The 16,483-nt window shown below is 40.2% G+C and overlaps 1 pseudogene; it reads right to left on the reverse strand.

The window, feature by feature from the left end:
• Positions 1-5,330: 5,330 nt before the first annotated feature.
• On the reverse strand, positions 5,331-6,331 carry LOC131513104 (protein SET-like; annotated as a pseudogene).
• Between the last annotated feature and the right edge of the window lie 10,152 nt (positions 6,332-16,483).

The raw sequence follows: 16,483 nt of genomic DNA on the forward strand, positions 1-16,483 counted from the left end.
TTTCTTATAATTACTTAGGGCCAGGCAACTGAGGTCTGGCCAGCGTAATGTGGACAGCAGGAATGAATGCTGCATCCAGGCCTGGCCCGCGAAAAAATTTCTCACTCAACAATGTACTCCTTCTTTTCCCTCACTTGAAGTGGAAAAGATGCCCTGGAAAGTCTTAGGAGCCAAGCAGTGAATATGGCAAGGCCACAGGATAGAAAAAGACTGGATTTCTGGGCTACCACTTGGAGAAGAGCAGCTTAAATTACATTAACATGTAAAATTTGACATGAGTAAGAAACAAAGTTTTCCCAAGTTGATTCATTACATGCTTGGGGCTGCTGTTAGCACCGCATAGAATAGCTTATCCTCACTAATACACAAAGGCAGCCCCAGTAGGAAGGCAGGCCCAGTGTTGTCAGATCCTTTATTTATTTATTTTTTTAAGAAGACAGAATGTTAAAAAAAAAACAAAACACAGAAGTATTTTTGTTTTGTTTTTCTTTTTTAAAGAAGACAGAAAGTTAAAACATCTCGTTTTCAGTGTTAACCAATACCATAAAGGTCAGACATGACCAAGATCCAGATGGATCCCGAGGACTACAAGTTTCCCACCTCTGCCTCAGTGATACAATGTACCCTGACCCTGAGACTTCAGTCAGCTTCCTCTGTCAGTCCCAGGCTCCTGAGGTACAGATTCAATGGCCCAGCAAAATCCAGTTAATGTTCCAAGACTTGCCCCAATTTGTTATGCAGGCTTATTAAACTTTAAGCCAATGGTTTTTGGACTATAGCTGGAAAAGCAGGAAATTACCTATTCTCTCATTTGATACAAGTAATATTTCCAAGCATTTGTCTGGAGCTCCAGTGTTTCTCTTTCATTCATATATTCTTAAAGTTGGACCTAATAATGGCTACATGTCTAACTACATTCATCAAAATGAAACTGCAGTAAAACCTTGGTTTGCAAGCATAATTCATTCTGGAAACATGCTTGTAATCTAAAACACTTGTATATCAAAGTGAATTTCTTTCTTTTCTTTCTTTTTTTTTTTAACATTTATTAATTTTTGAGAGACAGAGAGAGACAGAGCATGATCAGGGGAGGGGCAGAGTGAGAAGGAGACACAGAATCCCAAGCAGGCTCCAGGCTTTGAGCTGTCGGCACAGACCCCGATGTGGGGCTCGAACCCACAAACTGCGAGATCATGACCTGAGCCAAAGTAGGATGCTTAACAGACTGAGTCCCCCAGGTGCCCCATCAAAGCGAATTTCAAGAACCACTGGCCCAGTTGTGATCAATCATGTGATGTTCAGCGTCACAGACTACTCGTATAGCAAGACATCGCTTGTTTATCGAGCTAAAATTTATTAGAAATTTTTGCTCATCTTGCGGCACACTCGCAGAACAAGCTACTCACAATCCAAGGTTTTACTGAATTTACAAACTTTTCTCTTTCTGGCCACCTGCCAAAATTCTTCCCAACTCAAGGCCCAACTCAAAGATTATATCCTCTATGGGGTCTTTTCCAACCAGCTGGAGGAGGATGTTCCCCTTCTAAGTAGTGATCTCCTAAGGAGACCAGAAAATTTTCCTCTTCATAGGATCCGTTCCTGGGATGACTTCTAGCTCATAATATGTGCTCAATACAAGGACTCGTTGTATGTATTGGTGTTTTGTGATTGTTGTTGCATATATTATTATTGTTTTGTTTCACTTGGTGTGTGCCTAAATCCATGGTTCATCATAATTGTGCCTTCCATTCTGTGGCAAGACGTTGTCAGGAAGCAGTGGAACTGAGGGCATTGTCTGCAATAATTGAATGCAGAAATGTCAAGTATCTTAGCTATTTAGAGGAGTAGACTCTGGAGCCAGACTCTGGAGATTGGGTTCCTATCCCATTTACTACCCATACAACTCTGGGCAACTTACTTAACTTCTCTGCTTCTTGGTTTCCTCAACTGTAAAATGGGGGTAATAACAATAGTACTATTGTATTGGTCTGCTAGGGCTGCTCTAATAAAGTACCACAAATTGGGTGGCTTATGTGATCTCACAGCTCTGGAGGCTGGAAGTCTCAGATCAAGGTGTGAGCAGGGTAGGTTTCTCCTAAGGGTTGCGAGGGAGAGGTCTATTCTAAGCATCTCTCCTTAGGTGATGACTGTCTTCTCCCTGTGTCTTCTCTCTACACATGTATGTCTCTGTGTCCAAATTTCCCCTTTTTCAAAGGACATCAGTCGTTTGAGATTAGGACTCACCCTGATGACTTTACTTTAACCTGATTACCTTTGTAAAGACTCTATCTCCAAATGAGGTCACATTTGCAAGATTGGGGCTCAGGACTCCCACATGTCTTTTTGGGAGAGAACACAATTCAACCCATAACTGTATTACATAATCAGGCTGTTGTGAACATGAAATGAATTAGTATGTGTAAAACATTGAAGAACAGTGTCTGTTACACTGCAAGCTTTTAAAAATATTGGATGGTATTATTATACTTGTTAAAATCTTGTTATACCAAGGTGACCCTTAAACATAAGTCATTGGAAATTATACTGTTTTGGTAGAGTTGTTTGGGCAATGGCTGGAGAAAAGTGATGGCGGTTTCACTCCTTGCTCTCAGCATACAGCAAAATAAAGGAAGTGTCAGTTCCTGACACTGATAACACAGTAGAAGGTCTGGCAAGAAACAGCAAATTTTTGCACTCACCACAAGCTTGAAAATGACTCAGTTTGAGGGGTATGTCATACACTGGAGAGGCACACCACAATGAGAATTTGTCCTCTGATTTATTATTAGGAATTGTTAATTCATGGTTAACAATAATCACTAAATCAAGAGTACAACAAAAGATTACAGCTTGAATTTTGCAGTTCTGGAATTTGACCTCTTTTAAATACAGAGATTGGTTTCAAAGTCTTAGATATTTTAGAGTAAAGATGTTTAAGTCGCTGAGGCCAGTTGATGGTTGTGTGACTCAAACCCTAAAATAGACCCCAACGAGCCATTCGAGTCACAAAAATTTACAAACATAAGTATTTCCTAATAATGCCCAGGGATGCAAATCCCTGATTTGTGAGAATTCCTACAAAAAGCGAAGATTCTCTCTAGTGGATATTATTTATCCTTGCTTAACAAAAGGGGAATACAAAACGCCAGTTCTCAATGTTTTGCTCTCATTCTCTTGAGAATATTTCAAAATTTTTAGTCCAACTCCTGAATCATTCATGAATGCAATTCTGTGGTGATATGGTTTATGCATTCCTTTCAGTCCTGACAGCATTTTAAATTCTGGCCTCTCAGTAAAAGCTTCAGCACAGGTCCCATTGCATTTGTTGGTGTCACAAATGAATGGCTCATCAGTAGGAAGAAGTCAGTGTCCTCTCAAAAGCCCCCTTCAAAGCAGAGGCTGCTTGGGTAGCATGTGTGATCTGAATATTACCTGCTTACATGGCAGTCAGTGATGCAAGGACCACCCAATCACGTGTGTAGCTGATTTCTGAATTATTACACCAGGTCAGGAAACCTAGCTCATAAGTATGTACCATGGCAACCCTCAAAGTTCAGGTATACCATTTCGATTATATTAATCTGCAAATCCAGACTATTTCCCCAAAGTCATGCTTCCATCATTTGTGAGCTTTGAGAAGGGCAGGAGGGTATACCTGAGGCATCTTTTCTCTGCTCCCATCTCGTTCTCTATATATTCCCAACATTGTCCTCCCCCCCACCCTCCCCCACTCCCCCCCCCCCCCAACACACACACACCCCATCTCTCTCTTCTTTAGCACCTATTTGGTTAAGGTACATTGAACTAAGTCAGTTGCAAGATTCAGCCTTTTCACCTGAAGTATAGCCATCAGCCCTGGGGTAAAAATAGCTTTTTTATTTTATTTTGTTTTATTTGGATTTTTTTCTGCTACTTTTAAGCGGGTAAATGAAGATTCAGAAGAAAGCCTTATGCATACTTTAAAAATAAATTATTTTCTTATTATGGAAGTAATCGTGTTCATTGTAAAAACTTTAGAAATATTGATATGTATTTTTTTAATTTTGTGTGTGTGTACACATTTAGTTTTATTTCAAGGAAGCAACTTGTAAACATTTAACATTTAAAACTGAGCATCGTCTTTCCTTGCCTGTGAAACAAAAACAAAACTTTAAAGTAAGCAGAAACAAAATTATGATAGAAAATCTCAATTCCAAATACGATCCTACAGGTTCTGCTGATTCTCCCATTGACTGGCAGGGGCTCAAATCCTCATAAGGAGAGAATTTTATTTTAAAAGTGTCATCTTGAACTGCAAGGATCGCCATTAAACATCACAATTAAATGCGTCAAAGAAGAAGCCTTGTTGTCAAAGTGCCCACTTAATCCATCCAAACATCTGAAACCCACCCTTGGCTGACCTTCTATAACCTCAGTTTCTAAAGTTGTTTTTTTTTTTTTTTTAAACAAGAGAAAGTAGACAGATACATGTTGGTAAATGCTAACTGTCCATATTTCCACAAAGACACAGTGTAATCTCTGAGCCAGTATAAGAGAAAGGAGGGAAAAAACTAGAATTCTATGCACTACTACACAAGAGTGTATCACTCTCCAGCTTCCAGCAGAGCTGAGGGAGCAAAGAGTTTTTCTTTTTTCCCCAAAGAACACAGCAGTATTGAGCTCATAAAGTTTTTGCTAAGACAGGAAGGGATAAAAATGAATTTGGAACAGAAATGGGTAGAGATTTTTTTCCCCACTGTATTCTGTGCTAGGTGTTTCGCTGCTCCACCCCGTCACCAAGTAAGTTGAGCACCATGTATAAAGGGAAAGACAAGAGACTTCAACAAACAGGGTGAATGAGCACAAGAGGAGGGAAAAAAGACTGCAACTTGCTCCCAGGGACTGGAGAAAATAAAAAAAAGAAAGGTTCGAATCTATCAGTGTTCCATTAGTCATGTTCTCCTTCTTCCCCCTCATCATCATCATCATCTTCTTCTTCTTCTCCTTCCCCTTCTTCATCATCCATGTTGGGAACCAAGTAGTACTGTGATGGACTTGGCCAAATATCATCTTTGATGACCTCTCCTAACTCATCTTCACCTGCATCAGAATGGTCAGGAAATCGGGGCGCCTGGGTGGCGCAGTCGGTTAAGCGTCCGACTTCGGCCAGGTCACGATCTCGCGGTCCGTGAGTTCGAGCCCCGCGCCGGGCTCCGGGCCGACGGCTCGGAGCCTGGAGCCTGTTTCCGCTTCTGTGTCTCCCTCGCTCTCTGCCCCTCCCCCGTTCATGCTCGGTCTCTCTCTGTCTCAAAAATAAATAAACGTTAAAAAAAAATTAAAAAAAAAAAAGAATGGTCAGGAAACCAGGTGAAGAAACCCTCTGGTTCCTCATGATGTCTCTTCCTGCTGGCTTCATTCTGCACTTGACTTGAACGTGTGGTCACATCCTTTCCAGATTTCCATTTGATTTCAGTGGACTTTGAAGATGAATTACCACTCTCATTCAGACAAAATTCTTTGGATGGAACTTTCTTTTCAAAGTAAGGGTTTTCATCAAAATAAAAATCTATTTTGTAACCTGATTTAATACCCTCAAATTCTGTCACTTCAACTCTTGTCGAAAAATGCAGCACCTCTTCATCCTCCTCCCCAAACAGTGCAGACACTTGTGCGTGGTTGACAAATATTTTAACTAAAACTTTGGGATTTGGGGCATCAACTGGACCTCTGCTTAAAGGACGGTTGATGGAGTTTGTTATATTTCTGTCCTACTTTCAAAATCTCCTCACTGGCTTGTTCGTTAAGTCTATTTCATTTTGTGCTTCATCAATATGTTCAGTTGTTTCTTGCTGTTCTTTTTCTCCCTTCAGAAAGTGCTGAGGAGTTGACGCCTCAAAAAAGGTTTTTTTTCTTTGAGGTGGGAGCGAAGACCGGTGTCGGGGGGCCTACTGTGACAAAAGTCCAGGAAACAAGAGCAGACACGTGTCTGGAAGAAGCTTTGATTACTCCAGATACAAATTTATTGTATTGTATTTTTTAAGTTTTATCTACTTAAGTAATCTCTACACCTAACATGGGGCTCAAACTCATGACCCCAAGATCAAGAGTTGCATGCTCTTCTAACTGACCCAGCTAGGTGCCCCAGATACGTATTTTTTTTTAGCAAGGAAAGATAACATCCCACATTCTGAAGCCCAGAAATAAGCATGGCTGACTAACATTTTTATGCAGTTTGTCAACTTGCATATACTTTTAAATCTCTGAATTACCGTAGTCAGATCACCCAACTAGTCTGCCTAGAAGAAAGGCAGATTCTGAGAGGAATAAATACCAGGTTGATGACCTCCCCCATCCTCCCACACACACACACACACACACATACACACACACACACACACACACACACACACACACCCCACTCCATGTCTAGGAGCACTCTGAGGGACCATATCAATCAGTTTTCAAACTCTTGCAAAAGTTTCTGTCCTGGTTGCTAAGTCTCCCCATTTGTCTCCAGTCAAACATTATTCCAATGTTGACCACTTGGCCTCAGATCATCAACTGACGGGTAGAATATAAATATACAGTAAAAAGGAAAAGACCTCCCAAATTTTTGAAAGGAGAAAAACAACGTTCACTAAGGCTAACTGGCTGGGCTAGTTCAGTGAGGAAGCACATACACTGAACATGTGGACTCCATATTTTGAAAACTCAGCTCGTGCTGAAGAAATTTACATCTACCAGGAGGAAAAATAATGTCTCTTGGTAGATTTTACAAATGCCTGCAGTTGAAAATGTATGTCCATGGACATGTCCAGACTCATTTTACATATAAAATATATACAAACTTGCACATCTTAAGAACATTTGCTAGAAAAGAATATTTTAACTATAAGTAGTATCCTCAAGAGAATATTAAAAAAAAATAATTAAGGTTGTAGTTCAAGAAATAAATACAATAAAAAAGGTAGGGTCCAAGAATAAAAAAGAGTTCTTAGAAATTAAAAATATGGTAGGTTAAGCAGAAATTTTAAAAACAGATTGAAAAATAAAAATCAAAGAAATCTCAAAGAAAGTAGAAAATACAGGTAGATTGAAAATGTGAAAGAAAGGCTAAATTGTAAAGTATAAATCCAAGCGGTGAATGTTCAATGACTAGAAGCTCCAGAGAGAACAGATGAGATGACAGGAAACTATAAACAAAAAAATAATAAAAAAGAATTTCTCAGCTGAAAGACACGAGTCTCTAGACTGAAGAGAGAAGGAAAAAAAATGCTATAATGCCAGACACAGTGAATGAAAAATGAACCCCACTCAGTCACAAAATGGTGAAATTTCAGAATATCAAAGATTTTTTAAAAGGTTTTATTTAAATTCCAGTTAGTTAGGGGCGCCTGGGTGGCTCAGTCGGTTGAGCATCCAACTTCAGCTCAGGTCACGATCTCGCGGTCCGTGAGTTCGAGGCCCGCATCGGGCTCTGGGCTGACAGCTCAGAGCCTGGAGCCTGCTTCGGATTCTGTGTCTCCCTCTCTCTCTGCCCCTCCCCTGCTCATCCTCTGTCTTTCTCTCTGTCAAAAATAAATAAACATTAAAAAAGAATTTAAAAATAAATAAAAATTAAAAAAATAATAAATTCCAGTTAGTTAACATAACATACAGTGTAACATTAGTGTCAGGTGTGCAATAGTGACTCCACACTTACATGTAATAACTAGTGCTCACTGCAGCAAGTGCACTCCTTAATCCCCATTACCTATTTAACCACCCCCCACCCAACTCCCCTCTGGTAACCACCATTTTGTTCTCTATAGTTAAGAGTCTGCTTCTTGGGATTGCCATTCTCCCTCTCTCTCTTTCCCTATGCTGGTTTGTTTTGTTTCTTAAATTCCACATATGAGTGAAATCATATGGTATTTGTTTTTCTCTGACTTATTTCATTTAGCATAATACTCTGTAGCTCCATCCGCATCATTGCAAATGGCAAGAGTTCATTCTTTTTTATGGCTGAGTAATATTACTCTGTGTGTGTGTGTGTGTGTGTGTGTGTGTGGACACTTGGGTTGTTTCCATAGTTTGGTTATTGTAGATAATGCTGCTATAAACATAGGGGTGCATGTATCCCTTTGAATTAGTATTTTTGTATCCTTTGGGTAAATACCTCCTAGTGTAATTGCTGGGTCATAGGGTAGTTCTATTTTTAACTTTTTGAGGAACCTCCATACTGCTTTCCAGAGTGGCTGCACCAATTTGCATTTTCACCAAGACAGTCCAGGCTCATGAATCAGAAGAACAAATACTGTTAAAACAGCTCTACTACCCAAAGCAATGTACACATGTAATGCCATCCCTATCATAATATCAAAGGTCTCTTAAAATCCAAAAATTTTCAGAGAGGAAAAGTAAATTGTCATCCTTTCTAAAAAATCAGATTGGCATTAAACTTCTCTTTAGCAATACCAAATGCTACAAGACAATGGAACTCTGCCTTCAAAGTTCTGAGAGAAAATTATTTTATTTTATTCAATACTCAAATTATTGACTAAATTTCAGAGTAGAATAAAGACATTGTAAGTCAAGGAAGAACTGAGTAAGTTTACCTCCAATATTCCCATTCTGTGGAAGTGACTCAAGGATGTGTTCCAGAAAAATAGGGGAGTAAACTAAAAATTTGTGGAGCTCAAGAAACAATTAAGCCAGTCAGGAGAAAATGGAAGGAAGACCTAGGGTGGCAACTTTTCACCAAATGTAGAACCCCAAAATCCAGCTTAGAGCTGGTAGAACAAGGTCTCCAAAAGGTAGGTGTCTGGAAAGAAAATGTATATGAGAAAGAATTCAGATTTGATAGTATCATGAAGAAGTTGGAATATCAAGTTGTAAAAAATGCAGCAATGCAGGATATGGGGTGGGGCAAAAGAGACAATTAGAAATCCCAAGAAACACACAAGACTATGTAAAAAAGATATATAACTATAGTACAGTACGTGGCTGATCTGTTAACAATCTTCATATAGAAAAAGGTTGTAAACACTGTTGACCAACTTGCAGCTCTTGGAATCAACGCACACGCCAGGAAAAAGGAACACTCAGGTCTGGTGGTAGAACAAGATGCACGTTCCCTTTCTTGACAATAGAAGTTAAAACCAAGTATTTGGGGGGCACCTGGGCGGCTCAGTGGGTGAAGTGTCTGACTGTTGGTTTCGGCTCAGGTCATGATCTCACAGTTTGTGAGTTCAAGCTCCACATTGGGCTCTGCACTGACAGCGCAGAGCCTGCTTGGGATTCTCTCCTTCTGCCCCCCCTCCTCCACTTGTGCTCTCTCTAAATAAATAAATAAATAAACATTTTTAAAATGTTTCCAAAAGAATTAAGCATTTAAATGTGGTAGAAAGGAATACAGAGATGAAGGAAAGGATAAAGACATTCATATGTTCACCTCACAAAGTGAAGCGTCAAGAAATATTGTCAGTAGTTGATGGAATTAAAAATAAGGATGTCACTATATAAAACTATATTTTTATACAGTTACAAAGGCAACTAACAAAGGATCTAAAAATGGTGACGTAATCGTATTGAAGTGGAGGAGAGGAAGGCAGAGTTTGGAAGATGGAAGATACGTGAACTCAATCCATGTCTATCATCAAAGAAATCAACAGAGATTGTCTAAAATTGTTAAAGAGGAAAAGAAAAACAATCCGCCGAAGAGTGTGTAAGAGTCTGACAACCATAGCACAAAGGCCAGGACAGGAGAAACAGAGCTGTGGTGAAGATTCTTATACCACACGGGTAATGGCATATCATCACCTAAAGGAAGATTATGATAAATGAAAGAGGTACAAAATATTTCTGCTTCCAGTCAAATGGAGTAAGAGGGACGAGATTTACCATCCTGCCTGAAACAACTAAAACATCAGACAAAATATATGAAAAAATGGCACCCAATGTACTGGACTTTAGGCAATAAAGGACAACGATCATTGAAAGAGAAAAGAGAGAATATAATGTATGTCTACGCAAACACTTGTGCACAAATATTCATAGCAACTCTATTGGTAATAGCCCCAAAGTGGAAACAACCCCACTGTCCACCAAAAGATGAATGGAAAAAGAAATTGTGTTACATTCATACAATGGGATGTGCCACATAGCAGTAAAAAAGAATAAACGACAGATACACATAACTACACGGACGAGTCTCAAATTAATTATGCTGAGTAAAGGAAGCCGCCCCTCCAGTTGTACTTACCGTAAGATCGCGTTTATATAAGATTATAGAAAGAGGAAACTAATCCATGTGTCAGAAAGCAGATCAAGGACTGTAGAGAGAGATAGGAGGGATGATTTTAAAAAGGCATGAAGCAAGTTTCAGAGGTGATAGGTATGTTCACTCTCTTGATTGTGGTGATTCATGGTGTACACAAATGTCAAAAATTTTCAAATTGTTCACTTTAAATATAAGTGGTTTATTTTATGTCAATTATACCTCCATGGTCGGGCTCTGTGCTGACAGCTCAGAGCCTGGAGCCTGTTTCCGATTCTGTGTCTCCCTCTTTCTCTGACCCTCCCCTGTTCATGCTCTCTCTCTGTCTCAAAAATAAATAAATGCTAAAAAAAAATTTTTTTTTTAAATTATACCTCCATGGTTAAAAAAGAAAAGAAAGATATTGCATAAACATATTACAGCAATAAACAATAATACATGACAAATATATATTTATACATATAACATATAACACATAACAAGTACATAAAAATATATAACAAATAATAGCAAAATAAATAATATACAGTATGCCATAAACATACTCTTTTTAAATATTTAGTTATTTTGAGAGAGAGAGAGGGAGAGAGAGATCCCAGGCAGGCTCCATGCTGTCAGTGCCGAGCCCGACGTGGGGCTTGATCTCATGAACTGTGAGCCAAAATCGAGTCAGATGCGTAACTGACTGAGCCACCCGGGTGCCCCTGTCATAAATATATTTTTTTACAGATATGGTAACTACCAAAAGAGCTAAAAAGAAAAACTGTTAAAAGTGCTTCCCCGTGTGAGCAATTGGGGAAAGGTGTTACTCAAGAGGAGGATGGGGAACTGTTGCTTCTTAGGATAAGCCCTTCCGGATTAGTTCATTTTTAACAATGTACATATGTGTCATTCCAGATGCACAGAGAAGCAGATGCTAGGACGGGATGTGACATGCCAGAGATTTACTGAGGGGAAGCCTATGAAGGACAGAGGGAGATAGAGTAGGAATAGACAAAGAGAGGGTCAGACCATGATCAGGTCCGCTGCCTGTGAAGGGAGAGGGGGAAGTAAAGATTGGATAGGAAGAGCCTCAGAACCTGGCACAGTTCTGAGAAAGCCTCGACAGGCTGATGGGGGAGGGTCTGCACAAAAGTTGCCCATGAGAGGAATCCTGTATCAGGCAGGGTGGACCGGCACTGGTACCCAGGTACCTCAGCAGTGTTCCGTCAATGGCCCAGAAGGGTGGGGCTCCGCGTGAGGGCTATAGGCTCCAAAGATGTGGCACCTGGGCTTGCCATTCTGCCAGACACCCACAGCAGGTTCTCTTAAGGGGACATCTGAACAATGTATCTCTGTGGCTGCCACAGCAGGCATTGAATTGATTTTTACGTTGTTCAAAAAGTTGTTTTAAGAGAAGAATAAATTGGGGCACCCCAGTGGCTCAGTCAGTGGGGCCTCTGACTTCGGCTCAGGTCATGATCTCACAGTTTTTGAGTCCGAGCCCCGCATAGGCTCTGTGCTGACAACTCAGAGCCTGGAGCCTGCTTTGGATTCTGTCTCCTTCTCTCTCTGTTCGCCCCTGCTTGTTCTCTGTCTCTCAAAAATAGGTAAAGATTAAAATTTTTTTTAAAAAAGGAATAAATTCCTCTAATCAACAGGTGAAATGAATAAACATCCAAGTAGCACAGTCTTTTTCTCTTTCTTCTTTTTCCAGCAATTCTATACATTATTCGGTGCTCATCGTAATAAGGGCACTCTTTTTTTTTTTTTTTTTTTTTTTTTTAATTTATTTTGAGAGAGAGAGAAGAGCAGAGAGAGAATTCTAAGCGGGCTCTGTAGCACAAAGCTCGAGGCAGGACTCCAACTCACAAACCGTGAGGTCAAGATCTGAGTGGAAATCAAGAGTTGTACCCTTAACCAACTGAGCCACCCGCGTACTCTTACTGTCCATCACCTATTTCACTTAGCCTCCTACACCACCCCTTCTGGTAACCACCCATCTATTCTCTATAGTTAAGAGTTTGGGTTTTTGTTTGTCCCTTTTTTCTTTGTGTTGTTTGTTTCTTTGTTTGTTTGTTGCAAACAACAAGTCTTTTATAAAGTGCATCACCCACGTGGTTGGTACTGTGTATTTTGCATTCCTTTTTTGTTTAAAGGTATTGCATGGAGTAGGTTAAATTTATTTGTTTTTTTCTTAATTGAAGGGTTACAGTGAAAAACTGGAGAGGCAGCCATTTTCTTCAAAAAATATGCATAGAGTCAAGGAATAGGAGTCAACAAAGGAAGAGAGTCAAAGAATGGAGTCAACAAAGAGGAGGGTTGCTTGAGGACCTATAGATTCTGATGAAACAATCTTGGAATTACATACAGCCATTTAGAACAGACTGGGCTCATTAGAAGCCCTCTAATTCTGTAACTCTCAAAGCTCAAAAATTCCCAATGACTTCACAAATAAGACACTAACAAATAATAAATTCTGCTTACAGTACAAGTAATTGGAAAAAACAAAACAAAACTGCCACTTAGAGACCAAGTCGTATCTCTAACATTCTAGGTCCTGAATCATGATTTTTCCATGCCTAGTCAAAAAAAAAAAAAAAGGAGAAGAAGAAGACAAAAATTAATAAAAACAAAATGCTCCCAAACACTTAATCCCACCCTGCATAAAGGCAAGTGTATACGTTCTGCAGGGCAGGGGCAGAGAGGAAAGAGACGGCCGTCTTCACAATTGTGACTGAAGTTTCTCACTTTTGTTAACTTTATATAAATACATGACCACGTGAGGGGCACCTGGGTGGCTCAGTTGGTTGGGCGGCCGATTAGAGCTCAGGTCATGATCTCGAAGTTTGTGAGTTCGAGCTCCACGTCGGGCTCTGTCCTGAGTGCTCAGAGCCTGGAGCCTGCTTCTGATTCTGTGTCTCCTTTCTCTGCCCCTTTGCTGCTTGCTCGCAGTCTCTCTCTCTCTCTCTCAAAAATAATAAACAATAAAAAATTTTTTTTTTATAATACACGACCATGTGAACACATTGCTAGCACCCCTCCCAGGGTCTTGGAAAGGGCCCTGCTGCTGATGCTTTCATCAGCATTGAGTAAATTCACATTTCTACACAGCCCTATTTGAAGAGGAACAGAAAAATAAAGGAGTGTAGATTCTCTTAACAAGTTTGTGGATATAAATACGGGTTGCTGGGCAGGGAGTGGCCCTTTACACACATGTTAGTACTGAAAATAAAAAGAATGTGTGCAGAGGCGACTGGTCGTTGGTATAAATCATTTCCCATGTGTCTGGCACCCCCAGACACTGATCACTCCCTGCCAGGCCCTGGCTCCAAACCCACGACACCCTCACGGGGCCTTCTGCACACTTAGGGCACAGTCACATCTGATTTCCCTGGGAACCTGTCACTCAGAGCAGGGAGCTGAATGACAAGAATGAGCAAGGCACATTATTGGGTTTTGTTATTAAAGAAAATGAACTTGGCTTGTTGAAAGCATGGTATACGGCGTATGGTCACAACTTCTTTGTAAACGAGAAAGAAAATGAAAGGAAGTACACGCAAATATTAATAATAGTTCTCTTTGGGTGTCAAAAGTATGGGTAACTTTTATTAGCTTTCCCTCCACATTTTCTTTAATAAGCATGTATTGTCTTATTTAGGAAAAATAAACTTTAAAAAGCATTTACAAAAAAAGGTATTAACTTTAGACATGTATGCATATACAATATGTGTATTAATACATGAGATATGCAAGGAACTAAGGAGATTTATTTATTTTAAAAGATAAAACCTTTATTTTATGTTGATCTATTTTTGAGAGAGAAAGAGACAGAGCATGAGTGGGGGAGAGACAGAGAAAGAGGGAGACACAGAATCCGAAGCAGGCTCCAGGCTCTGAATTGTCAGCACAGAGCCCGACGCAGGGCTCAGACTCACGAACCCCAAGATCATGACCTGAACCAGTCAAAAGCTTAACCCAATGAGCCAGGAACCCCCGGAACTGAGGAGATTTAAAGCTTCCGAGGACTCCTGGTAAGAATATTTCACGTGGTAGATATTCCGAGCGTGATCGGAGGATCAGAAAAGCAACGAATCCCCGGGTTGAAATGACCCTTGTATTCATTATCTCTGGCTGCATAACAAATTACTCCAAAATTTAGCAGCTTAACCCGGGAAACATTCATTATTTCACACAGTTCCTATGGGTTAGGAATCTGGGTATGACTTAACCGAATGGTTCTGGCTCAGGGTCCCTGTCGAGGTTGCAGTCAAGCTGTCTGGCAGGGGCTGCAGTCATCTGAAGGCTTATGCAGCACTGGAGGATCTGCTTCCAAGATGGCTCATTCATATGGCTGCTGGCAGGAGGCCTCAGTACCTTGCCACATGATGATTCACAGGGCTGCCTGACTGTCCTCACAACCCAACAGCTGGTGCCTCCCAGAGAGAATGATCAAAGAGACAAAGAGAAAGATTGGGAGGCAGGAGCTAGAATGTCTTCGACGATTTAGCCCAGGAAAGGACATACCATCACTTCTGCCATAATCTTTTGTTGCACGGACCAGTCGTGATGCCATGGATTGTAGGAAGTGACTACAGCGGGGCATAAACTTCTGGAGGCAGGGATCAGGAGGGGCCTTCAATGTTCCATCCCCGTGGCATCCTTGAGAAACTAAAATTTGCCACACAAAAGAGTGGCAAAATAGAGAAATTTTTCTAGAGCAATATTGAGCTTGTTAGTCAAAATAATTTAAGCCTATAAAGGAAATAGGTATTTGAATTCTATTTTATATTCTGACTGATCAGATATGGCTCTTCTGAAAACTTACTATATTACTGGTTATGAGTATAATGTGGCTTTTTAAAATGTCAATTGGTTTCACTTCTTGGAAAGTTACAGAAGTTTCTTCCTCCTGTCTTCAGAGAAGATTGGGTAGGACAAAGTAGGGATTTTTCTTTTCTTTTAGAAACTTTACGTTTTGGTTGCATGGCTGTCAATATTTTTGTAGGCAAAAACAAACAAATACCCTTCAGTGGTTGTTTTCAGACCAGCTAGATGTCTAACTGATAAAAATCAATTCATCTCCCCCCTGCAGGTAAAATCTGTAATACTCTCCCCAGATTCCAACATAAGGAAAAAGCGGTTCATGAAATCAACTTAGAAGCCATATCATATTGTTAGAAACAGTAGCCAGGATGGAAGGTCTCTCTGACTTGGGATTTTGTTTTCAAATGAGTTAATTTATTAAGGTGAAAAAGCATAATTAATAACATCAAAATTCAACCTACTTTAATACATTTAACCAATGGCTTTAATAATAAGAGCAAACTTAGGTGAAATGAGAAATGTCTTCAAATTTGCGATGTAAGATAATAGAAATATGGGACAGTGCGTCACATCCTCAGAGCTATTCCTAACCAGAAAGAGAATAGGAGTTAGTATTTGCCATTACTGCAGACTCTTCAAGACCAGGAATTCTCCTGTCTTCAAATCCCCAGTGCCCAGTAGAATGCTAGGCATAAGGAGAAGGTCAGGAAGTATTTGCTGAATGAAGAAGGAAGGGAAAAGCAATAAATGTTTGAGGGAAATGATACACTACAAAAGTCATTCTCACCCTAATTTCCACTCTTCCCTTTGCCCGCTCTGTTCCCAACTTGCTCTGACTTCAAAGAGAGTAGTTCCCAGGAAGAGAGCTGAACTCAGCCTCAGCATCTATAAAATCACCAGATCCCCAATGGCTCCTGATTTGTCATTCTACCAAGTCCAGTTGATTCCCTCTTCACACTGATATTTTAAATTCTAGTCCATAATACTAAAAGAAATGAACACCGCCCCCCCCCCGCCCCCAACTTCTTGTTTTGGGCATCTATTTTCAACACCATCCCACAAATTTCTCTGAATCTACTCTCTCCCCCAGTATAATGATGGAAAAGGAACATAGGACTCTATAGCCGGTGGATTCTAACTCCTGTCTTTTTATCCAGCTGGAAAGCTACTTACTAGTTCTTTGTCTTCTTTTAGTAACAACTTTTCTCCTAGGAATCTGCACTCTTGCTGTTAAAATTCCCAGCAAGTTCAAAGGCACTCTCATCCCCTCAAGATCTGCCAGTTAACTCACTGTTGCTACTCGGTACTGCCTTTGATAATTTAGCCCTTCCCAGAGTCAGGTTTTTCTCTATCTCAGGATAATATAAGGCTTTATCAAGCTGTCAAAACCCTGGATTTTGGCATAGCTTCCAAAAGGGTGTTGAAATATTCCCGAAGGAT

The sequence above is a fragment of the Neofelis nebulosa genome, chromosome 5, assembly GCF_028018385.1.
Source record: "Neofelis nebulosa isolate mNeoNeb1 chromosome 5, mNeoNeb1.pri, whole genome shotgun sequence".
NCBI classification, from domain to species: domain Eukaryota; kingdom Metazoa; phylum Chordata; class Mammalia; order Carnivora; family Felidae; genus Neofelis; species Neofelis nebulosa.